Source organism: Lynx rufus, unplaced genomic scaffold, assembly GCF_022079265.1.
Source record: "Lynx rufus isolate CCGP_SWC_20201006 ecotype Redwood Valley unplaced genomic scaffold, mLynRuf1.p SCAF_6, whole genome shotgun sequence".
Lineage (NCBI taxonomy): Eukaryota > Metazoa > Chordata > Mammalia > Carnivora > Felidae > Lynx > Lynx rufus.
The window spans coordinates 70,597,537-70,623,610 of NW_025814878.1; the positions used below are offsets into that span (position 1 = coordinate 70,597,537).

At 38.1% G+C, this 26,074-nt stretch overlaps 1 pseudogene; it reads right to left on the minus strand.

Moving 5' to 3' along the window:
* Positions 1-112: 112 nt before the first annotated feature.
* LOC124529130 (tigger transposable element-derived protein 1-like) overlaps positions 113-26,074 on the minus strand; it is a 72,665-nt pseudogene continuing 46,703 nt past the window's right edge.

Consider the following 26,074-nt stretch of genomic DNA (forward strand, 5'->3'; position numbering starts at 1 on the left):
CGTAAAGGGTTTTGTTTGGTCTTTATTTATAAACTGTAAATCTCTACTTATCCTGTTAACAAGAAATGTAGTTATTAAGCACCCTGAGTTTATAAATGAGAAACCACTCAATTTAGCCAGGACATGAGAGATCTGAGGGCAGGGAGAGGCGACGACGGTCTTTAAATATTTGAAGGTGAACGAACTGGGGAGACTTGATCTGTGGCCTCAGGTGGAGGCGGGTTTCAGCTGAGTGAACTTCTGCCAAGTGGCCCCGAGGCGGCCCCCTAGTGGCTGTGATCTGGAACAGGCTGGTGCAAGGGCCTGGCAGGGACTGAGTCAGGGAACTCAGGCGGCTCCACAAGGCTGGGCTCCCTGAGATCTTTTCCAGCCCTGAGGGGCGGTAACTGTTAGAAGTTACACAAAATGACTTTTTTCCTTTTGTAAAACAGAAAATAATCAATTACCATAAATTTGAATTGTTTAAAGTGAAAATGTGAATGTTTTTTTAATGATGGTGTGCATTGTGCATGCAGTATATTTCAGGATTGTTTTATCTTATTTTTAAAGTATTTATTTATTTATTTATTTATTTATTGAGAGAGAGAGAAGGGCAGAGAGAGAGAGGGAGAGAGAGAGAAACCCAGGCAGGCTCTGCCCCATTAGTGCAGTGCCAGATGTGGGGCTCGACCTCATGAACTGTGAAATCATGATCTGAGCAGAAGTTGGATGCTTAACTGACTGAGCCAACCAGGCACCCTTGTTTTATTTTATTTTATTAATGTTTATTTATTTATTTGGAGAGAGAGAGAGAGAGAGTATGAGCAGAGAGAGGGCGGACAGAGAGAGAATCCCAACCTCAGCACAAAGTCCCATGCAGAGCTTGATCTCAAGAACCATGAGATCATGACCTGAGCTGAAATCAAGAGTCAGCCACTTAACCAACTGAGCCACCCAGGCACCCCTCGGGCATTGTTTTAAATGCTGGAGATAGGCGTGAGCAAAATAGACAAAACTTTGTACCTTAAAATACCTTCAAAATGTTTCTGCATGTATTTTCTTATTTGACCTCATGATGATTGGGTGAAGTGAGCCGAGCAAGGATTCTCCCCACTATGCACAAGGAAGCTAGGGCTCAGAGAGGGTCAGTGACTTGCCCAGAAACACATGTGGGAGAAAAATGAAAACTGGCCCTATGAGCTCCTGCCCCAGTGCTCCAAGCACTGCCCTGTCACTGCCAGCGGAGAGGAACTCGTGCTCCTGTATTCCCACCACAGACTTCGAGGGTGGGCAACACATCCCCAATTCCCTAAAATCACTGCATTTTTAATGTAGCAAAGAGATTAAACCTCGGAAGCAGTGCTCATTACAAGCCTAATGTACTTTAATTTCTAAGCTATGAGGTTCACAAAGACTGATGTTGTATCTTGCTCATTTTTAGAACTCCATGCCTGACACATAGCATGTGCTTTATCAGTGTTTGTTAATGGATAACCACAACTCATAAGTATCAAATGCTATTCTTTTTTTTTTTAGGTTTGTTTGTTTATTTATTTAAGTAATCTCTGCACCCAAGATGGGGCTAGAACTCACAACCCAGAGAACAAGAGCTGTATGCTCCTTTAAGTGAGCTAGTCAGGTGCCCCCTCAAATGCTATTTTTATGTTGTGTTTTTAAAGTATGCTCTTCTTGGGCTCCTCAGTGGCTCAGTCAGTTAGGCGTCAGACTTTTGATATTGGCTCAGGTCATGATCTCACAGTTTGTGGGATTGAGCCCTGCATCCAGGCCCTATGCTGGCAGAGCGGAACCTGCTTGGGATTCTCTCCCTCTCCCTCTCTGTCCCTCCCCCGCTTGCTCTCTCTTGCTCTCTCTCAAAATAAACATTAAAAAATTACAAAAAAATAAAGTATGCTCTTCTTGTGAAATTATAGTACCTCAGAAATGGAAAGTTGTTACATTTCACATGACTTTAAAGAAACTAGAAGGCTAGGATAAGGATCCGTGTATCGATTATAGAAATGCTTGGTTGAGACATGGGTGGGACTGATGCCTTGGAGAAACAAGGGTCTGCCTTAATCTTCATTTTAAAGCATTGGTTGGTTATTTTGAGCATTGGTTCGTTAAAGCATGATTTTTAGTGCATTTCAGTATGTTCTGTTTAATTAAATTCTGGCCTTTGGTTTTCCAGTACTTTAACTAAATTCTTCATTATAATCACTGGGTTGTATTTACCCAGAAGTAGAATCATCTTGTGCCATCACAGGCATTCTCTACCCTTGGAAGCTAAGAAAAGTAAACACATCTTTCCATGGCAGGTTTCTAGTAGCTCTCTGTTTAAAGGGAGAAGTTAATGAAAAGGTAGCACCATGCTCCCTTTTCAAGTCCTCATTAATTGAAGACAAAGCCATATTAGACCTAAAGTAGAAAAGGATAAGCACACATATATACACATAAATAACAAAAATATAGCATATACACTTATAAATATACATACAGGCACACCTCACAGATATTGCAAGTACTGTTCCAGACCACTGTAATAAAGCAAATATCGCAATAAAGTGAGTCAGACGAATTTTGTTTCCCAAAGCACATAAAAATGATATTTACACTATATAAGAGTCTATTAAGCGTGCTATAGCATTATGTCTAAAAAATAATGTACATACATTGATTTAAAAAAAATGCCTTATTCCTGAAAATGGCTAACCATCATCTGAGCTTTCAGCAAACCATTTCGCTGGTGGAGGGGCTTGCCTCAGCGTTGGTGGCTGTGGACTTATCAGCAGGGTGGTTGCTGAAGGTGGGGGTGGCTGTGGCAATTTCTTAAAGTAAGACAATGAAGCTTGCCGCAGTGACTGACTCTTCCTTTCACAAACCATTTCTCTACAGCATGCGATGTTGTCTGATAGCATTTTGCCCATAGTATAACGTCTTCCAAATTGGAGTTGATCCTCTAAAACCCTGCTGCTGCTTTATCAATGACGTTTATATTATATTCTAAATCCTTTGTTGTCTTTTCAACAATCTCCACAGCGTCTTCACCAGGAGGAGATTCCATCTCAGTAAACCACTTTCCTTGCTCATTCATGAGAAGCAGCTCCTCATCCATTTGAATTTGATCATGAGATTACAGCAATTCAGTCACATGTTCAGGCTCTACGCTTAATTCTAGTTCTCTTGTTGTTCCCACCACATCTACAGTTACTTCCTCCACTGGTGTCTTGATCCCCTCAAAGTCATCCCTGAGGGTTGGAATCAATTTCTTCCAAACTCCTGTTAATCCTGTTGATAATTTGACCTCTTACAACAAATCATGAATATTCTTAATGGCATCTAGAATGGTGGATATTTTCCAGAAGATTTTCACTTGTCTTTGCCTAGATCCACCAGAGGAACCACTGTCCATGGCAACTATAACTTTATGAAATGTATTTCTTAAATAAGATGACTTGAAAGTCAAAATTACTCCTTGATTTGTGGGCTGCAGAATGGATACTCTATTAGCAGGCTTGGAAACATGAATCTTGTCATACATCTCCATCAGAACTCTTGGGTGGCCAGGTACATTGTCAATGAGGAGTAATGTTTGGAAAGGAATCTTTATTTTGAGCAGTAGGTCTCAACAGTGAGCTTAAAATACTCAGTAAACCATGTTATAAAGACATGTGCTGTCATCCAGGCTTTGTTGTTCCATTTATAGAGCACAGGCAGAGTAAATTTAGCATAATTCTTAAGGACCCTAGAATTTTTCAGAATTGACTTTAACTTGAAATCACCAGTTGCATTAGCCCCTAACAAGAGAATCAGCCTGTCTTTTGAAACTTTGAAGCCAGGTATTGACTTCTCTTCTCTAGCTATTAAAGGGCTAGATGGCATTTTCTTCCGATAGAAGACTATTTAATATACACTGAAAATCTGTTGTTTAGTGTAGCCACCTTCATTAATTATCTTAGATCTTTGGGATAACTTGCTGCAGCTTCTACATCAGCACCTGTTTCTTCACCTTGAACTTTGATGTTATGGAGACGGCTTCTTTCCTTATACCTCATGAACCAACCTCTGCTAGTTTCAGACTTTCCTTCTGCAGCTTCCTCACCTCTCTCAACTTTCATAGAGCTGAAGAAAGTTAGGGCCTTGCTCTGGATTGGGCTTTGGGTCAAGGGAATGTTGTGGCTGGTTTCGTCTCCTATCCAGACCACTAAAATGTTCTCCATATCAGCAGTAAGGCTGTTTTGCTTTAATATCATTGGTGTGTTCACTGAAAAAGGACTTTTAATTTCCTTCAAAAACTTTTTCTTTGCATTTAAAACTCGGCCAACTCATACATGAGGCCTTGCTTTTGGCCTAATTTGACTTCTGACGTGCCTTCTCACTAAGCATAATTACTTCTAGCTTTTAATTGAAAGTGAAGAAGACTTGCAACTCTTAGAGGCCACTGTAGAATTATTAATTGGCCTAATTTAAATATTGTTGAAATTTCAAGAAATAGGGAGGCCCAAAGAGAGGGAGAGAGATGGCTGGTGAGCAGTCAGAACACATACAACAGTCACTGGTTAAGCTTGCCATCTTATGTGGGCATGGTTTGTGGTGGCCCAAAACAATTACAAGAGCAATATCAAATATCACTGATCACAGATCACCATAACAAATGTAATAAGAATGAAAAAGTTTTATATATTGTAAGAAATTTTAAAATGTGATGTAGAGACACAAAGTGAGCAAATGCCACTGGAAACATTGTACTCATAGATGCTCCACGCAGGGTTTCCACAAACCTTCCATTTGTACAACATACATCTGTGAAGTGAAATAAAGTGAAGCATAATAAAATGAATATGAGAGAGGGGGAATATTCAGTGGAAGGGAAAGGGCATCAGGTGAAAATAATTTAAAATTCACATCTATCTATGTAGATGGGAAAATCCACAAATGTTCAGTTCTGAAGACAGCTCTAACGTCATGGCTGTCTGTGCCCTGGCCAAAGAATTGTTCACTCTTGTTCATTTGTGGAGGAAGAAATTTAAATCAATTATTGAAATGAGGTTGTTTGATGGGATCCAAGCTATCGAGGAGAGTCACTGTAACAATCAATGAGAACAGGGGTCAGGGTTAAAGAGACCTCAGTTCAAATTTCTGATCTGCGCCAACTTGTTCTGCGTCTGTTTCCTCATCTGCAAAGTATGGATAAACACTGTCTCCAGGACTGTTGCAACTAGAATGAGGTCACTTATGTGAAGAGCTTACAATGGAGTCCGTCACAGAGTAAATGCTCATCAGAGGGCAGTAGCCATTGTTCTCGGTTATGCATGATACAGCAGTCACACGGCCACAGTCTCTACCTTGTAGAGAAAAGATGAGATTTTGAATCTGGACTTTTGAGTTTCAGTCCAAAAGTAGATAAGTTTGTACTCTGGGCAAATCAGTGAATCTATTTATGTTCCTTTTAATGACACAGCATCACTCATCCAAACCTCACAAGTAACAACTAATTCTGCTTCAATTTCAGAGCCACATAAAAAGTGGAACCAACACTTGTTGGTTCCAACCAACTTCACCATAAGATCTGAAGGTGTTTTGCCTCAACTAGGCTTTCCATGAAACCAGAACATCTCCCAGGGAGACAATGCAGCTGCTCCCTGTGGTTCATACTGTGGTTTCTCTCTGTGCCTGAGTGTTTTCTAGAGCTGGATTGCTTTCTTCTCATAAGAAATGATGTAACTCTGGAACACAAGCAAAACAATGAGGGAAAGAAATCTCTGGGCAATAGTGTCCTCAGTTCAAGCAGAAGGTTTTCCAGTATGGAGGTTCCTCAAAAAGTTAAAAATAGAACTGCCCTATTATCCAGCAATTGCACCACTAGGTATTTACCCAAAGGATATAAAAATACTGATTTGAAGGAGACATACACCCCAATGTTTACAGCAGCATTATCTACAATAGCCAAATTATGGAAACAGCCCAAGTGTCCATTGAATGATGAGTGGATAAAGAAGATGTGGTATACATACATGATGAAATATTACTCATCCATCAAAAAGAATGATATCTTGGGGTACCTGGGTGGCTCAGTCAGTTAAACGTCTGACTCTTGGTTCTGGCTCAGGTCATGATCTCACAGTTTGTGAGTTCAAGCCCCGCATCAGGCTCCGCACGGACAGTACAGAGCCTGTGTGGGATTCTCTCTCTCCCTCTCTCTCTGCCCCTCCCCAACTTGTGCTCTCTCTTAAAAAAAACAAAACAAACAACAAAAAAAACACAACGAAATCTTGCCATTTGCCACAATGTGGATAGCTTATGCTCAGCGAAATAAGTCACTTACAGAAAGACAAAAACAATACAATTTCATTCATGTGTGGAATTTAAGAATCAAAACAGATGGACATAGGGAGAAAAAGAGAAAGACAAACCATAAAACAGACTCCTTTTTTTAATGTTTATTTTATTTTTGAGAGAGAGTGCGATCAGGGGAGGGTCAGAGAGGGAGGAATAGAGAGGATCCCAAGCAGCCTCTGAACTGTCAGCTCAGGGTCCAACGTGGGGCTCAGTCTCAGGAACCATGAGATCATGACCTGAGCTGGAATAAAAGTCGGACACTTAACTGACAGAGCCACCCAGTTGCCCCCAGGCTCTTGACTATAAAGAACAAATTGAGGGTTGCTGGAGGGGAGGTGGGAGGATAGGTTAAATAGGTGATGGATATTAAGGAGGGCACTTGTGATGAGCACCAGGTATTGTATGTAAGTGATGAATCACTAAATTCTGCATCTGAAACCAATATTGCACCATATGTTAACTAGCTGGAATTTAAATAAAAACTTAAATAAAAAGGAAAAGTTTTCACTATCTGCTTTTTTGGTAGGTAAGAAGAGTGGACTCTGTGATGTTAGCTTTCATCTTGGATTCCCCAGAGCATTGCTCCCCCAGGCTTTCCAAGTAAGCAGCCACTTTATGTCTGGGACAGGATTAACAGCAGGTCTGTAATCCATTCTCCATAGGGTTATCCCCAGGAAATAAAGAAGGTGACATGGTCTAATTTTATAAAGATACTAATGACAGGTTTTATGCCAGGTAAAATAATTGAATTGCTAGGGGAAGAGTCTCCCTAAAAAAACTTTTAGCACGAGTACAAAGCTACCTGTATTGCTTCTGGTAAACAAAGTTGGCATCTGTGAATTTGGGGGGCAGAGTTCTCTGAAAAGTCATGCAAGCTACATAACCAGCTGAGTATAAAATGGAGAGTTTTCAAGACTTAAATGGGCTACTTCTGGGTAAGTGATTTGACCAGCACACATCCTATAGAGACCTCATATATTCATCTGGGCCAGAATCAATCCAGTACTTTGAAAAAGGGCTTAGGAACCTTCACTGACAGTCCTAAACTGGCCTATGCTTATGCTATGCCTTTTGATTACTTGTCTCCTTGAAATTATTAATAAAATTTGACCCTAGGTAAGATCTATGATTTGTGTGAGTCTGATGTGATAGTCCCATTTTTGTGATCAGCCAGGAATACAGTAAAGAAAGAGAAAGGGGTGAGCTCAAATTTCAAGTAGCAGGCATCAGGATGTGGAGTGAACGATATGCCTTCTTGGGAGGCTCCATAAACGGAACACAAGTGTTCATTTTGACTCGCCTTTGAGATTGGCCATATGTAAGGACCTGGGACTTGGTCTTGAAAGAGATAGTTTAGGTGAATATTAAGAGGAAAAAGCATGGAATTTAGAAACCCAAGTGGAGATATCATTCCCATCCAACAGATTTCTCTCAAATTCAAAATAAAGGGCTTTCATTATAAACTGTTCTTTGACTGAATTAGCTAAGCTCATAACATCAAAGCAGGGATGGTCATGCCAAACACTGTCAAATCTCGCCAGGTGGATGGAATATTTGAATCAATGTAGTCAATCAAGCAGGACAACCGTGTCAAGTATGGATACCAATATTTTCCAGGTAGGAGTATGGATCATTGAGTTCCTGGGCACATATCCCTCCATCTTGCCTCCAGCTCTGCCTCTCGACAACCCTACCACATAAGGTCATATAGTCCACTTTTGTCCCTGGACTTCCCAATCATTTTGACTTTCTATCCATATCTTCTTATTTTCTTTTTTTTTTTTTTTTAAATTTTTTTTTCAACGTTTATTTATTTTTGGGACAGAGAGAGACAGAGCATGAACGGGGGAGGGGCAGAGAGAGAGGGAGACACAGAATCGGAAACAGACTCCAGGCTCCGAGCCATCAGCCCAGAGCCTGACGCGGGGCTCGAACTCCCGGACCGCGAGATCGTGACCTGGCTGAAGTCGGATGCTTAACCGACTGCGCCACCCAGGCGCCCCATATCTTCTTATTTTCATTTTCATCCCTCTGGGCTCAATCTTGGTAAGATACTGGCTTGTTTAAAAAACAATAACAACAACAAAGTTCACAAGTACTTCTTTCTCATGACAGAGGGAGAATTACTTTCCTTCAGTCCTCCTGAAAGGATTCTGCTGTACATTTTAGGTGACTCATAAAGCAGTATGTCTACTGATTAAATCCAGAATATTAATGTTCCTGTGATTGCTTTGGTCACCTTAGAAACTCTGGAGTGTAGATGAGAACCTGAGCTGTCATTTCACTGCCAGAGCCAGGTGAAATCATTTGGCTCAAGACAAACTAAACAAGGTATGTCTTTAAATGGCAATTACATTGTTTGAAAACCAGGTCTTTCCTCCAGCTTCCGAGGAAAACTCAGGGTGTAGTGCTGATTAGAGAGCAGAAGTTCTGCCAATTTCTAACGGATGTTTCCCAAGATTGTGGAAGCAGAATGAAAACTGAGTTATCAAAGAACAATTGACTGTGGGCTCCATTTCAGATAGCTCATTGGGCAAGTGCCGTTTAATTCTACACCAGATGCAAGGTTTAAATTGATAACTCAAGTAGATATCGCAAGGAAATATCATGGATACATGCATACTCTAAAGAAGACATGAAATATAGAATATTTGCAACAGAATAAGAAACTTCAGAGGCTAATATACATGGCAATATCCTTATCTTCCTCCCCGCCAAGACAATTGTTTATATTTAACATTTATATATCATTTACTATTATGAGTACTTTATAAGATTTATAAAGATTAACTCATTTCATCTCCATGACAGCCATATGAAGTAGCATAGGTATTGTTACCATCATTCCAGATGAGGAAACTGAGAAAGAAAGGAATCAAATAACTTGTTCAAGGCCACATAGCTTGCCTAATTCAAATCTAGAGTCTGCTCCAGAATCTACGTTCTTATCCACTCTGCTTTGCTGCCTTTTTGAATATTTTAAACACAAAATTTAAAAGCATTTAATTATTCTCTATCTTTTAAAAAAATTTTTTTTTAATGTTTATTTATTTTTGAGACAGAGAGAGACAGAGCATGAACGGGGGAGGGTCAGAGAGAGAGGGAGACACAGAATCCGAAGCAGGCTCCAGGCTCTGAGCTGTCAGCACAGAGCCTGACGCGGGGTTCGAACTCACAGACCGTGAGATCATGACCTGAGCCGAAGTCGGACGCTTAACCAACCGAGCCACCCAGGCGCCCCAAATTATTCTCTATCTTAAAATATTCCTTTACCTAAGAAAATACATGCATGGAAACCTTGGCATGTGGGCTGGGGAACCTCCAGCAGAAAGTGAGCAGAGATCACTCACAAAATAGTAGACAAAGTGAGCAACTGCTGCTTTGATTCAACCATCTTGCCAAAGCCTGGAAATTTCCCTCTTATCTCAGTTCTGCCTTCATCATTTGGGTCTGAGTGGAGGGTCTTAAATTTGTTTTCCTGTTCTCTGTTATATGTCCAGGCTTCCAAATTAGTATTGCCTACAGATGCCAGATAACCTTCCCAAGACTGTTTATTCATTCCATAAACTCTTTCCATATGCCAAACCTGTTCTTGGCATAAAAAAATAATTGAAAGCATCTTCTAGGTGAGTGGAAATATAAAATGTGACTGGAAATACAAAAAATGGGAATAGGAAAACTCAGAAGTTAATGCAAGTTAATCCAGTATGTATCAGACAGACTAAATATCAGTGATTCATCTCACTTTACTGAGCACCAGTCCTGGCTACTATGACAATATGAAGACAAACAAACATTATTAATTGCCTTTACATTCCTGGCTCTGTAGTAGGTATATTCCTTTACATTCCTGGCTCTGTAGTGGGACATATTAGTGGACCAAATAAACTCAGTTCCTGCTTCACAAAACATACAAGTTTTTGGAGAAGGCTGACAATAAAAAGGTAATTATAAGTGCAAGTGTAAATTATAGAAAACTTTAAATTACATTTCTAGGGTTGACTTTGTTAAATGCTGAGATTCCTTGATCTGGCAGTTATAACCTGAGGGGCTCCTTATCCAGACTGACAATTCCTCATTTTAGAGCTTTTGGAAAATATGTGATATTGAACATTAAGTAATTACATTGTAATTTCCAGAGTTGGTATTGCTGGGTAGAGGGAGGGATTGAATGGTTACCCAGGCAGTGTTATGGTGGAGCACACTAGGGGTGTTCTCAATGGGGAGAGATTATTTGTGCCTCAGGTCCTGAGAAACAGGTCAGCAAGAGCCAGAGCATACTGGATGGGAGCAAACCCTCCCTTACAAGCCAACTGACAAAGATTCAGTGCATAAACTGTAATTGAAACAGATTTTAACTCATAAGTATAAAAAGACTTTTGGGGCGCCTGGGTGGCGCAGTCGGTTAAGCGTCCGACTTCAGCCAGGCCACGATCTCACGGTCCGTGAGTTCGAGCCCCGCGTCAGGCTCTGGGCTGATGGCTCAGAGCCTGGAGCCTGTTTCCGATTCTGTGTCTCCCTCTCTCTCTGCCCCTCCCCTGTTCATGCTCTGTCTCTCTCTGTCCCAAAAATAAATAAACGTTGAAAAAAAAAATTAAAAAAAAAAAAAGACTTTTAAATTTATACCTAAGAGACCTAGAAAAAGAACAACAAACAGCTCAAGGTTAGTAGAAAGAAGGAAATAGTAAATATCAGAGAAGAAATAAATAAAATAGAGGCTAAAAAAACAAAAGAAAAGATCATGATATAAGGAGCTGTTTCTTTGAAAAGATAAACAAAATTGAGGAACTTTTAGCTGGAAAAAGAGAGAGGGAACAAATAAATAAAATCAGAAATGAAAGAGGAGAATTAATAATTGACACCAAAGAAATACAAAACATTATAAAGAAATTCTATGAGAAATTAATTATATGCCAACAAATTAGACAACCTCGAGGAAATGGATAAATTTCTAGAAACATACAATCTTCCAAAACTGAATCAGGAAGAAATAAAAAACCTGAATAGACTAATTACTAGTAACAAAATTAAATCAGTGATTTAAAAACTCCCATCAAACAAAAGTTCAGGACCAAATGACATCAGGGGTAAATTATACCAAACAGTTAAAGAAGAGTTAATACCTAACTCTTCAAACTATTCAAAAAAAAAAAAAATGAGGAGGGAAAGCTTCCAAATACATTCTAGGACGCCATCATTACCCTGATATGGAAAGCAGACATAGACACTACAAAAAAAGAAAACTACTGGCCAATATCCCTGATGAACATAGATGCAAAAATCCTCAACAAAATAATATCAAACTACATTTAACAATACATTAGAAGGATCATTCACACAATCAAGTAGGATTTATTCTGGGGATTCAAGAATTATTTAATATTTGCAAATCAATCAATGTGATACATTGTATCAACAAGAATAAAAATCATATGATCATCTCAATAGATGCAGAAAAAGCATCTGTCAAGGTACAATATGCATTCTGATAAAAACTCTCAACACAGTGGGTTTAGAGGAAACATTCCTCAACATAATAAAGGCCATATGTGAAAAACTCACAGCTAACATCATACTTAATGGTGAAAAACTGAGAGCTTTTCCCCTAAGATCAGAAACAAAAAAAGGATGTCTGCTCTCACAACTTTTATTCAACATAGTACTGGAACTCCTGGCCACAGTGGTCAGACAAGAAAAGAAATCAAAGTCATTTGAATTGGTAAGGAAGAAGTAAAACTGTCACTATATGCAGATGACATGATGCTACAAATAGAAAACCTTAAAGACCACCAAAAAACTATAAGAACTGATACATGAATTCAGTAAAGTTGCAGGATACAAAATTAATACACAGAAATTGGTTTCATTTCTATACACTGATAACAAAGTAGCAGAAAGAAAAATTAAGGAATTAATCCCATTTACAATTATGCCAGAAAGAATAAAATACCTAGGAATAAACTGAACCAAAGAGGTGAAAGGCTTATACTCTAAGAACTATAAAACACTGATTGAAAAAAATGAAGATGACACAAATAAATAGAAAGATATTCCATGTTAATGGTTTGGAAGAATTAATATTGTTAAAATGTCCACACTATCCAAAAGGAAACTACAGATTCGGTGCAATCTTTATCAAAATACCAACAATATTCTTTAGAGAACTAGAACAAATAATACTAAAATTTATGAACCAACAAGGATCCTAACTTGCTAACACAATCTTGAGAAAGAAGAACAAAGCTAGAGGAATCAAAATCCCAAATTTCAAGACTTACCACAAAACTACAGCGATCAAAACATCATGGTACTGGCACAACAACAGACACACAGCTCAATAGAACAGAATAGAGATCCCAGAAATAGACCCATGCTTATATGGCCAATTAATCTATGACAAAGGAGGCAAAAATATACAATAGGAAAAGACAGTCTTTCAATAAATTGTACTGGCAAAACTGGACAACCAAATGCAAAAGGATGAAACGGGAAAACTTTCTCATACCACACACAGAAATAAATTCAACATGGATTAAAAACTTAAATGTGAGACCTGAAACCATAAAACTGCTAGAAGAAAACACAGGCAGTAATATCTTGACATTGGCCACAGGAACATTTTTCTAGATATGTCTCCTGAGGCAAGGGAAACAAAAGTAAAATTAAACTATTGGAACTACACCAAAGGAAACCGTCAACCAAACAAAAAGGCAATCTACTGAATGACAGAAAATATTTGCAAATGATATATCTGGTAAGAGGTTAATTCCAAAATACATAAAAATTTCTACAACTCAAAACCAAAAAAAAAATCCCAAACAATCCAGTTTAAAAATGGACAGAGTACTTAAGTAGACATTTTTCTAAAGAAAGCATACAGATGGCCAACAGACACATGACAAGATGCTCAACATCACTAATCATTAGGAAAATGCAAATCAAAACTACAGTGAAACATCACCTTATACATGTCAGAATGGCTAGAATCGAAAAAATAAGAAATGGCAAGTATTGGTGAAGATGTGGGGAAAAAAGGAACCCTCATGCACTGTTGGTGGGAATATAAGTTTGTACAGCCTCTATAGAAAACAATATGAAGGTTCCTCAAAAAATTAAAAATAGAACTACTATATGACCCAATAATTCCACTGCTGACTACTTACCCAAAGAAAACAAAAGCACTAATTTGAAAAGATTTATAAACACCCATTTATTGCAGCATTATTTACAATAGCTAAAGTATGAAAGCAACCCAAGTGTCCATCAATAGATGAATGGATAAAGAAGATGTGGTATACACACACACACACACACACACACACACACACACACACGAATTGAAATGTCATAAAAAGGGATGAGATCTTGCCATTTATGATTATGTGGATGGACTTAGAGGGTATTATGTTAAGTGAATTAAGTATACAGAGAAAGACAGATACCATATGATTTCACTTATATGTAGAATCTTTTAAAAAAACTAAATGAATATACAAACAAATAAAAAGCAAAAACAGACTCAGAAATACAGAGAACACACTGGTGGTTGCCAGAGTAGGGGTGTAGAAGGGAATGGGAAAACAGGTGAAGAGGAGTGGGAGATACAGGCTTCCAGTCATGGAATGAATAAGTCACAAGAATAAAAGATACAGCAAAGGGAATATAGTCAATGGTACTATAATAGTGCTGTATGGTGACAGATGGTAGCCACACTTGTGGTGAGCATAGAATAATGTATAGACTTGTCAAATCGCTATGTGGTACATCTGAAACTAATGTAACATTATTTGTCAACTATACTTCAATTAAAAAAATAATAAGACAAAGACTTAGTAATAAGTGCCCTGAACAAAAGGCAGAAATTAATTCAATAGAAATATTGAGGACGAGAGCCACAGGGACACACACAAGAATCTAGGGGTGCTTGGGAGGCTCAGTCAGTTAAGCGTCTGACTCTTGGTTGTGGTTAAGGTCATGGTTTCAAGGTTTGTGGGATCAAGCCTTGCATGAGGCTTGCAATGAGGGTGCAGACCCTGCTTGGGATTCTCTCTCTTTCTCTCCCTTTCTCTCTCTCTCTCTCTCTTGATTTCTAAGTTTCTTCAATAAAGCCTTAGAAAAAAAAAGAACTCAGAAGGTTCTACAGCTAAGACAACTTCCTTTAAATTATCACCATTCTCTTAAGAATGAGAAGTCGTGGGGCAAGTGGGTGGCTCAATCAGTTAAGCCTCCCACTTGGGCTCAGGTCATGATCTCGTGGTTCACAAGTTTGAGCCCCATGACAGGCTTTGCACTGGAAGTTCAGAGCCTGGAGCCTGCTTCTGATTCTGTGTCTCCCTCTCTCTCTGCTCCTCCCCCAACTCACACTCTGTCTGTCTCTCAATAAATAAACATTAAAAATTTTAGAAAAAAAAGAATGAGAAGTGGCAGTTGAAACTAGAAGCCACTTTATAGTCTTGGCAGATTGTGTTATTCAAGTATAATCAGCCTACATGTTCTTTTTAGAACGGACTGTCGTTTCTTTCTACAATCTTCATAAATTTCTGTAAGCATTCCTAGAGAAGGAGGGCTCTTTCTAACCAGAATAAAACAAATTAGATAAGCAAAGCCTCTTCTTTACCAGAGCTGTGTTCTCTGTTCTTAGTTTCATCCAGCTTCAAGTAGCAAGTGTTTTGAAGAAACAATCTCATCAAGCAAACATCTTTCTCTTTACTTTAAACTCCATTATCTCCTCTTAGAAGAGCACCTTGGCTCCAAGCAAAATGGTGAGAGCTACAGCCTAAGTATTGCTTACGCTAGGCAAAGGCCCGATACCTTTTGAAAGACTTCATTCCTTTAACGGCTTATACGTACTGCAATATGTATAAGTTTGTGAAGTAAATGATAATAACCACAAAACAATTTCCAGAGCTGTGTTCCAAAAATAAAGGTCTGAGATGCCTCCTCAGGCGAGTAGAGTAAGGCTGGACAACCCAGCACTAAAAGGCAATGGAGTATACAAAAAAAAACAAAGAAAGAAACAAGGCCCCAGTCTTCATGCTGATGGAGCTGGCAGATATATTTTCTTTATAGGCCAATTTTCCCCCACCTTCCCTAATGTCCCTAATAATGTCTGGCTAAATTATTGTTGTTGTATGACCCGGGAATTCTGGGAATTCAAAATAAATCTAGGCAATGTGTTTGTAAATGGGATTAGTATGAGAGTACAGAACCTTGAAAGAAAAGGCAGTATGTGCTCAGAAATTGTTTTGATGTCATTTTTATTTGAGACTAGAGAGTCAAAGAAGAAATGTTAGGGAAAAAAACATCTATTCTAATGGGGACATGAAGGCTTTAATTCAGTGTGTAAAAAAGAAAAACGGGAAAGGGAAACATGTTCAACATTTCCTTTTTAACCCCAGTGGATACACAGATAAGGATTGGGGAGGCAACACCTAAAACCATGAATTAATTACATAGTCTTCGACTAGTATAGGGTTTGGGATTCAGAAGACCACGCTGTTTATAGACCCCCAACTAAAGGGCTCTCCCAATATCACCCAATGTAAGGGTGCCATCAAATTCCCCTGCAGCTACAACACTAGCACTTTTATATCCAGCAGAAAAGTACATTTACGAGCTCACACTTGTGTTTATGAGCCTGACCCTTCCTAAGCAAGCCAGTGCATCACCCTAGGGCTCCACGTGTCTCTTTATAACTGAATCTGAGGCCTTTCGAACAAAAAGAAAGGAAAAAAATTCAATCATGATTTTTGATGCTGTGATTCAAAGTGCTAGTGTATGCTTTGAGAGAGCTGTAAGAACATATTCACAAGGGTATATCTGGGTAGCAACAGAGCAAAAACATTTTATAGCAAATTATAAAAACTTGAAAAAACATTATATTTTAAAGTTCTCCTCAGGTAAAACCCAGCTCCTGTCATTGTTCAAGATGATCTTGCTTATCCTAGGCCACACACTTTGAAATGCCCAGGTAATACAAATTATTTCCTCCTGGCCAATTAGTAGCTGTGTTAAACCCAAATAATAGCAAGTGACCCTAGAGTCTGGGAAAGTTCAAAGTCCACTGTCTCATTTCCTGGTGCCCTGAAATACAGGTTCCCAGCACTGTGGCTCTTTGAATGGACAAAGGAAAATTGCCATAGTTTTACTCTTCTACTTTCATCCTTTTGCCCAATTTTAAAGACTTTACCATGCAAATCACAACAAAGAAAGGAAAATCTGCCCATGGTTCTAAATGATTTTTTAAAAATGTCATTTTTTGTTTCTAAAGACAAAAATGTTATCATAGCTTCATGTATATTTGTGCTCCCTTTCTAAGACCAGAAAAGTATGAGTTTAGTGAGGAAAATCAGGACAAAAGCAGAAATAAACAACCTATTTAAAATAAGCCAGGAGCCACAAAAAAAAAAAAAAAAAAAAAGATACCCAGGAATAAACTTAACCAAACTCTGAAAACTATAAAACACTGACGAAAGAAATTGAAGATGACACAAAGAAATGGAAAGATATTCCATGCTCATGGATTGAAAGAACAAATATTGTTAAGATGTCTATACTACCCAAAGGAATCTACACATTTAATGCAATCCCTATCAAAATACCAACAGAATTTTTGACAGAACTAGAATAAAAATCCTAAAATTGTATGGAACCACAAAAGACCTCGAATAGCCAAAGCAATCCTGAAAAAGAAATACAAAGCTGGAGGCATCATAGTTCTATACTTCAAATTATATTACAAAGCTGTAGTAATCAAAACAGATGGTACGGATACAAAAATAGACACATAGATCAATGTTTATTTATTTTTAGGACAGAGAGAGACAGAGCATGAACGGGGGAGGGGCAGAGAGAGAGGGAGACACAGAATCGGAAACAGGCTCCAGGCTCCAAGCCATCAGCCCAGAGCCCGACGCGGGGCTCGAACTCACGGACCGCGAGATCGTGACCTGGCTGAAGTCGGACGCTCAACCGACTGCACCACCCAGGCGCCCCCAAAAAATAGACACATAGATCAATAGAATGGAATAGAAAACCCAGAAATGAACGCACAATTATATGGGCAATTAATCTTCAATAAAGCAGGAAAGAATAAACAATGGGAAAATGACAATGTCTTCAACAAATGGTTTTGGGAAAACTGGACAGCCACATGCAGAAGAATGAAACTGGACCACTTCCTTACATTATACACAAAAATAAATTCAAAACGGATTAAAGACCAAGATGTGAGACCTAAAACCATAAAAATCCCAGTAGAGAACACTGGCAGTAACCTCTTTGACATTTGCTGTAGCATTTTTTCTTTTCTAGATACGTCTCCTGAGGCAAGGGAAACAAAAGCAAAAATAAACTATTGGGACTCTGTCAAAATAAAAAGCTTCCGCACAGCAAAGGAAACAATTAACAAAACTAAAAGGTAATCGATGGAATGGGAAAAGATATTTGCAAATGACATATCCAATAAAGGATTAGTATCCAAAATATATAATGAACCTATAAAACTCAACACCCAAAAACTAAATAATCCAATTAAAAAAAATGGGCAGAAGACATGAATAGACATTTCTCCAAAGAAGACATACAGATGGCCAACCGACACATGAAAAGAAGTTCATCATCACTTACCATCAGGGAAATGCAAGTCAAAACTACAATGAGATAACATCTCACACTTGTCAGAATGGCCAAAATCAACAACACAAGAAACAAGTTGTGTGAGTTGTTGGTGAGGATGTGGAGAAAAAGGAACCCTCATTGGTGGGAATGCAAACTGGTGCAGCTACTGGGGAAAACAGTATGGAGTTTTCTCAAAAAGTTAAAAATAGAACTACTGTACAACCCAGCAATTGCACTACTGGGTTATTTACCCCCAAAATACAAAAACCCTAATTCAAAGGGCTACATGCGCCCCTATGTTTATAGCAGCATTATTTACAATAGCCAAGATATGGATGCAGACCAAGTGTCCATCAATTGACAAATGGATAAAGAAGGTGTGGTATAAAAATATACTGGACTATTATTCAGCCATAAAAAAAGAATGAAATCTTGCCATTTGTAATGATGTGGTTGGAGCTAGAGTATATTGTGGTAAGTGAAATAAGTCAGTCAGAGAAAGACATATACCATATGATTTCACTCATATGTGGAATTTAAGAAACACAACAAGTGAGCAAAAGGAAAGAGAGAGAAAGAGACAAAGAGATGGAGAAAGAGAGAAACCAAGAAACAGACTATTAACTATAGGGAACTGATGGTTGCCAGAGGGGGAGTTGGGGGGAGGGATGGATGCAATAGGTGATGGCGATTAAGGAAGGCACTTGTGATGAGCACCAGGTATTGTACGGAAGTGTTGAAATGCTGTATTGTACACCTGAAACTAATATTACACTGTATGTTAACTAACTAGAATTGAAATAAAAACTTCAAAAAGAAACAATAAAATAAGCCAGAGCCTACTTAAATTTTGTTTGGCTTTCTAGAAAATTATTTTCTCCATTTTCTCTTTCTTTTGGAGAAAGGAAGCCTGTTAGCAGGGAGAGTATGAATTTTATCAAGGGAGTGATAAGCTTCCTTCTCTATGTAAAATCATCTCTATGCTAATGTCTTGTCGCAGTAAGCACCTACATGACCCACATATTGGGGTCACCTGTTTCTACTGGTGAATCTTTAAAACATACTGGTATATTTTTATTTCACAATCTTTTCTAAGTGAAGTTTAAAGCATCACTGATAGCATGGTGTGGCTCTAAGAAATGAAGAAATGAGTGGTGAGATTGTAGAAAACAGGAAGAGATTATTTATGATCATATTGATCCTTGAGGTTATATCCACTGGTCTCCTTAGTATGGTCAGCATCTAAGTTTCCTAGGGCTGCTGCAGCAAAGTTCCACAAACTCTGTGGCTTAGAACAACATAAATATATTCTCTCACAGTTCTGGAAGCTAGAAGTCAGAAATCAAGGGACCGGCAAGTTTGGTCCCTTCTGGAGGCTCTGAGGGAGAGTCTGTCTTGTGCCTCCCTCCTAGCCTCTGGGGGTTGCCAATATCTTATCATTCCTTGGCTTGCAGATGCATTGCTGTGATATCTACCTCCATCATCACACGGTGTTCCTCTCTACCTATCTCTCTGTTTTCTCTTCTTATAAGAATGCTAGTCATATTGAATAAGGGGCCCTCCCTACTTCATCTTAATTTATATTTTAATTACATCTGCAAAGACCCTTTTCCCAAATAAGGTCACAGTTACAGGTACCAAGGAAAATGACCTCAACATATCTTTGTGTTGACACTATTCAACTCACAACAGTCAGAATTTTTTTTTTCTTTCTGATTTTAACAAAAGTGATTGAAAGCCAAGAAACCATCTTGTGTAACCATATTGTGGTCCTATCCACCACTAAAATGTACACCTTTGGCTTAACCTATGAGATTTGAATGTTAGCAAGTTATATGTTATACAGAAGGCCATAATTAGCAACTAGCTTTTAAAAGAAATCCATCAGGGGCATCTGGGTGGCTCAGTAGGTTAAGCATCCAACTCTTGATTTTGGCTCAGGTCATGATCTCATGATCTTTAGTCGAGCCCCATATAGGGCTCTGTGCTGGCCACGAATCCTGCTTAAGATTCTATCTCTCCCTCTCCTTCTGCCCCTCCCCTGTTTGCACGCACATGTGCACACTCTCTCCCTCAAAATAAAATAAAATAAAATAAATAAATAAATAAATAAATAAATAAATAAATAAATAAGAAATCTGTTAGGCCAGTACCCTTTGGCCTCATTAAAACAACCCATTTGAGTTGCTACATTTGGTCAAGCTCTAGAAATATCCTATTTGAAGTTGGTATCTAGCATCCAGACTTACCATGTATGATAAGAGACACAAAATTTAGAGTGTTGGAGTTTATGGAACCCACATATTGGATGACTAACTGGGGGTTACAAAACTGGATACCCACTTTGGAAGTTTCCTCCATGACCTACAAAAATTGTGCTGTTTCCAGTGAAATTCCAGGACAAGATTGCTTGGGAAGTAATTTTTCTGGTTTCAAAATAGTAATAGGAGAATTGCTTTAGCAGTGGTTCCACTGAAATTGGCTCCACTGGGTGTTAGTCCCTCCATTCTTGAAGGGATCCTGGCCAGGAGCCTCTTACCGTGGACATTTGAGTTAGGACAACCCAACCTCTTAATTTAGCAGGCCAATCAGACAACTTTGAGAAAAAGGCAGAATAGAGAGAAATCATCAAGCTGTTGTGACTGACTCCTCCAGCTTTACCAATTGGAATTAAATACCATGAAATCAGCGACTAAACTGTAGTAATTATATATTGTAACAACTACAGTAATTTCTTTTTTTTATATTTTTAAAAAATATTTATTTTTGAGAGAAACAGACAGCGTGTGAGCAGGGAAGGAGCAGAGAGAGAGAGGGAGACACAAAATCTGAAGCAGGCTCCAGGCTCTGAGCTGTCAGCACAGAGCCTGACACGGGGCTCAAACTCACGAACTGTGAGATCATGACCTGAGCCGAAGTCAGACACTCAACCGACTGAGCCACCCAGGTGCCCCTCTTTTATGTCCATATTTCCCCCAACATTTTACAATGAAAATTTTCAAGTATACAGTAAAGTTGAAATAATTTTATAGTGAACATCACCTAGATTCTAACATTAACATTTCACTATACTTGATTTTTCATATAAGTATCCATTGGTCCACCCTCTGTCCACTTATCAATCTGTCTTATTTTTATGCATTTTAAAGTAAATTACAGACATCAGTACATACCCCTTAAGTACTTCAGCATGCATATTATTAACTAGAGATTTCTACAGTTTCTAAAGTTGTGGAATAGGCCACATACAGTACTATGAGATATTTATGGAGGAATGCATAGCACATCCATGAGGATATATTTTATTTCATAAGTGTCCAAGTAGCATATTCCTTTCCTGAGCATTTCAGTAAAATTTAGAATACAAGATAAGCATGGTTATAGAGCTTAGATTAATATATTTTATTTAAAAAATACAAAAAATTCATTAAACCATCTTATTCACAACTATTGGTATTACATCCCTCCCTGGGCATATATACAAGAACTTGGGTTGGTATTGCTTCACAATTTAGGTCTCATGGGTTCCCAGCTGTTGTATGACAATAGTGAATTTGTTGACTTAGGTTCTCTCCAAGGACCACAATCATTACATTTCTACTAGGTCATTTCTCATACTGCTTTCCTATACTCTATAGAAGATCCTATAATCTTCTTTCAAACACAAGCTTAAACTTGATGTCTTGTCAATCAAAATTCCATGAAGTCTAACCCTATGTTTTATTAATATTTGTCAAACACTATCTTTCCATTAAAGAGAAAGCACTATTTCTTTCCATTTACGCCCCATCTATTTTCATGAATTGCTGTACATTGCAGAGATTGCCTGGATAATATATCCCTGTTCTGATGGCAAAAGTTGCAAGTAAACATAGAATTTCATTGATTAAGTGGAGAGAGAGAAACAGGACAGGAAGCCACATGGGCTTAAAAAATGATTGAAGCTATTAACTCTCTATAAGGAGATCAGAAAACAGCAATGTAAGAACTCAGGGAAGGGATGGCGAATCAATGGGTATTGATGAAACGTGAGCTAGTGGAAACAAGCAGAGAATCAAAAGGAAAAAAAATCATAGAAATAAGGCAAAATTGGAGGGACCACAAATCAAATAAAATAAACACGGTAAAATAATCAAAACAAAAAAGAAATTTATTTCTTTAAAAGTTGAAAAGAATTAGGGAGAAAATGATACAGAAACAGACTAAGGAAATCCGACACATATTTGGAATTACAAAAAAAAAAAAAAAGAAAAGAAAGAAATAAGAAAAGACAATATAAAGATTAGAGGGAAAGAAACAAAATGGTAAACATTATACCCTCCCTGCAATAGAAAAATGTAAATGTTGTATGCCCAGCAGTATAAAAGTAATTTAAGTATCACAGATTGAAATGGGCATAAGGGAAAAAGGTGAGAGGAAGAGTAAGTACAATGATCTGTAATGTATCTGAGTGAAATCATTTAAAGTTGGAAGTGAAGTAATAGAAATACGAGCATATATAAGTTGCACAAAGGTAAATTTTAAAAATATATTATTGATCAAAATTGGGAGGGCAGGGGGAGGAAGTTGAGAGAATGATGTGCAAATAAGCTAATCATCTGTTCATAGCAGGGAAAAAGAGATATTGTGTCTAAAAAATTAAAGGGCTAAGGGGATTATATATTTATAATTACACAAGTAACCACAAAACACTGAATTTTCTAAATATAAAATGAAACACCCATATCAAAATAAAGAAAACAGATCATGGAGTAAAATGCTTTTTTAAAACTATAAAACCAACAAATATAAAAAATATAATAAGATGAAGCCCACAAGTATTTTTCAAATTAATAAATATACATGGATTTACCTCATCTATGAAAAGAAAAAGAATTGTAGACTAGATCAAAAGGTAAAACACAGTTTCAAGCTAAAACAAAGTGATTCAGAGAAATGAAAAATAAATGTCTCGGTAAAATTACACATATCAGGTAAATATAAACCAAAAGAAAGCAGGCATTTCAACTGTAATATCAGAGTAAGTGGATTACCAGAAAAAGAAAATTAAAGGAGACAATAAAAAGGCATTTTATAATCCTAAAATTTGCAATTAATGATAAGTGTGTGACAGCTAGAAATACTTACTTAAGCACAAAATAACACAGATACATTTTCATAATTCAGAAAGGATAGGAAATATCAGAAATGGACAAAAACATTTCTAGCAGGAGACTTTAATCCATCTTTCAGTCCATGGGAGATAAATTGGAAAAAGACAAGAATATAGAAAACTTAGATCACAAAATTAATAGGATAGATAAATTAATAGATATCTGATATTCAAAAAGTAGAAAGGCGCCTGGATGGCTGGCTCAGTTGGTTAAGCCCCTGACCCTTGATTTCAGCTCAGGTCCTGGTCTCATGGTTTGTGGAATCAAGCCCTGCGTTGGACTCACTGTGACAATGTGGAGCCTGGGGAGTCTCTCTCCCTCTGTCACTGCCCCTCCCCTGCTCGCTCTCGCTCTCTCTCTCTCTCTCTCTCTCTCTCTCAAAATAAATAAACATTAAAAAAAACAGAAACAAAAACAAAAAAATAGAGACTATATATTTTTAAGCATCCATGGTACAGTCACCAAAAAAAAAAAGTTTTTTAGTTGATTTATTTATTTTTGAGAGAGAGACAGCAAGCATGAGTCGGGGGTGGGCAGAGAGAGAGTGAGAGAGAGCATCCCAAAGAGGCTCCACACTGTCAGCACAGAGCCTGATGTGGGATTTGAACTTATGAAACTGTGAGATCATGACCTAAGTCGGAATCAAGAGTCAGATGCTTGACCAACTCAGCCACCCAGACTCCTGAATGCCTTTCTATTTATCTAAGTTTTATTTTTCCTTAGGAGCATTTTATCATTTAATTCATATAGGTTTTTGCCTAATTATTACTACCTTTAGTTTCTGATATTTTCTCTTATTTGTCACTATTGTTTTTTTTTAATTTTTTTTAACGTTTATTTTTGAGACAGAGAGAGACAGAGCATGAATGGGAGAGGGTCAGAGAGAGGGAGACACAGAATCCAAAACAGGCTCCAGGCTCTGAGCTGTCAGCACAGAGCCCGACGTGGGGCTCGAACTCACGGACCGCGAGATCATGACCTGAGCCGAAGTCGGACGCTTAACCGACTGAGCCACCCAGGCACCCCTATTTGTCACTATTGTTAATAGGCTCTTTCATTCCACCATTCTGTTATATTGACTATAAGTATGTATATAGAGAGAATTATATATATATATATATATATATATATATATATATAATTTTTGAATATTAGTTTTATACTATGCTCCTTTACTGAACTATAGAAGATTTTACAACTGATTTTTGTTGTTGATGCATGCCAGGAAACTGCAGTCCACTTCACAGCGCCTCTATAGTCCTGGGGAAGGTGGCCAGGAGGGGAACCTGAAGGTTCCTGCAAATCCTCCTGGCAGCTGAAACCCACTCATCTGCCTTCACTGCTGGAAGAGAACATGATTTCTGCCTTCTTTCCACTTTCCAAAGCAATATAGGTGTGCATTTTATTCATACAATATAAATTGCATCCAGAGGGGAAAGTGAGCCTAATAAATGTACTTTTCAGCTTCCAGCCCCCATGATACAGGAGAAGCATGACAGGGGATATGAACGAATACTACAAAAAAAAAAAAAAAAAAGGATCCAACATGAATATAAAATATATAAAAAGTTCATAAGATGTCAATAAGATTTAGAAAAGTGGCCAAAGGATATAAACAGTTCACAGAAAAATCAGCAAAGGTATGAATAAACAGTTCAAAGAAAATGATGCCTATAAAATGTTTCTTAAATAAATGAAAGTATTTCACATTCACCTATATGAGAAATGCAAATATAATGTACCCCAGCATAAGAGTTTTCATTGCTTGACTGGAAACATCATAATGTTGGCAGTACACTGTACTGGTGAGTGTATGAGGAAACAAGATCTCTCCTATTATAGTGGGAGAGTGTGGTTTGGCATTATCTATTAAAATTACAATTGTATATATATTTCATTTAACATAGAAATCCTGCTCCCAAGAATTTATCCACCAGATATGTTTGCAGGTGTGAAATTGTGTAGCAAATATCTTCACACAACTAACTGTCCATCAATTGGGGGTTGGTTATATTATGTTGTAGTCATACAATAGATTATTGCCATCTTCAGAAAGAATGAAGAGGGAGGAGTTAAGATGGCAAAATAGTAAGGGGACCCTGGACTTGTCTTGTCCCCCAAACATAGCTAGATCAACATCAAACCATTTTGAACACCCAGGAAATCAATCTGGGGATTAAAGAAAATCTTCACAATTTGAGGGAAAGAACACGGCAGGTAGCTGGCATGGAGAAGTTGGGCAAGAGAAGAACTACAGTGCCACAGAAGGGAGGGAGTCATTTTTGCAGAGAGGAGAAAGAGGGGGAGAGAGAGCAGCACATTGGATTTGTGCAAGAAAGCACTCCCTGAAAGCAACGAGATAGAAAGAATGAAAACACATACAGGGGACTGCACAAGAAAACTGTCCCCCAAAACCATTGATGGGGGGAAAGGTGTTTTTTGTTTTTTGGGTTTTTTCTTATAAACAATGGAGCACAGAGTCTGAAGTTTCAGAGGTCAGTCCCTGGTGGTACTCCCATGAGGAAGCAGGGTGGAGCCCCTGGATCAAGCAGTGAGGTCTGAGGATCTCCTGGATTGCAGAGAGAAGTGCTTCCCCTGCTTGGAGTGCATTTGGTGGAGAGGATACAGCTTCTCCACAGGCAAAAGACCCACCAGGAGCCATCAAGCCCCCATGTTCACCTGTATAGGGGAAACTGGACCTAACTTTATTTGGGTATTTTTATTTGTCCATTTGTTTGTTTGCTTTGTTGTTGTTGTTGCTTCTGTTTTTGTTTTTGTTGTTATTGTTGTTTTTGTTTCTTGGATACAGAAACAGCAAAATTTTTTATTATTTTTTTAATTAGTAATTTTTTTCTCTCTTTTCTTTTTTCTCTTTCTATATTTTTTTTAATGTTTATTTGTTTTTGAGAGACAGAGCATGAGCAGGAGAGGGGCAGAGAGAGAGAGAGGGAGACACAGAGTCCAAAGCAGGCTCCAGGCTCTGAGCT